The sequence below is a fragment of the Haliotis rubra genome, unplaced genomic scaffold (genome assembly GCF_003918875.1).
Source record: "Haliotis rubra isolate DU_JTF1 unplaced genomic scaffold, ASM391887v1 Scf1773, whole genome shotgun sequence".
Classification (NCBI taxonomy): Eukaryota; Metazoa; Mollusca; class Gastropoda; order Lepetellida; family Haliotidae; genus Haliotis; species Haliotis rubra.
This window is the reverse complement of record NW_025765751.1, coordinates 51,186-52,114: the sequence shown is the minus strand read 5'-3', so window position 1 is coordinate 52,114 and position 929 is coordinate 51,186.

The window sequence follows — 929 nt, the reverse complement described above, 5'->3', positions numbered from 1 at the left end:
CAATTGTTAACTTGTATGATAATGTATGTTATGTTCTGACCTTACAGTTTGTATTGTACAATATGTTGTATGAGAGCGGTGTTAACATAAGCTGTAACAGCTTGTTCACCAGTCCCTATTTATTTTTTGAAAACAAATATGTTTAAATCATATCGACTTCGGTATCCCATACATCTGCAGCTGACAAAGTGGTGAGTGAGTGAGTTTAGTTTTACGCCGCAACTCCAGCAATATTCATGCTATATGGCGGCGGTCTGTAAATAATCGAGTTTGATCAGACAATCCTGTGATCAACAGCACGACAATCAATCTACACAGCTGGGATATGATGACATGTGTCAACCAAGTCAGCGAGCCTGACCACCCAAATCCCTTTGGTCTTACAAGTTTTGTAGTTTTACTATGTTGTGTCAGTCCCATGAAACATACGACTCTCTATGAGTGCTTTAGTATGTTATTACGCCACTTTTAGCAATATGCCACCGATATCATGGAGGACACCAGAAATAGGCTTAATACACTGTACCCAAGTTGGCAAAGTGAACCCCGGATTTAAGCATGGCAGTATTTAATGTTTATCAAATAATGTACATTAACCTGTCCTTTTACTTGACTGACTGAGTTTGGTTTTACGCCGTTTTAGCAATATTCCAGCAATATCACGGCGGGGACACCAGAAATGGTGGCTTCACACATTGTACCCATGTGGGTATTTGAACCCGGGTCTTCGGCGTGACGAGAGCTTGCAACCACTAGGCTACCCAACCACCTCTTCACTTGAACACTCCATCCAAATAATCAGCAGTTCGATATCTCTTTTTACTCGTTATCAACCCACTTGAAAACCTATGTACCAGGGTTGATGAATAAGAGAGTAAATAATGAAAGCATTTACACATGTAATTCAGTAGGGTCCCTAAACATACATA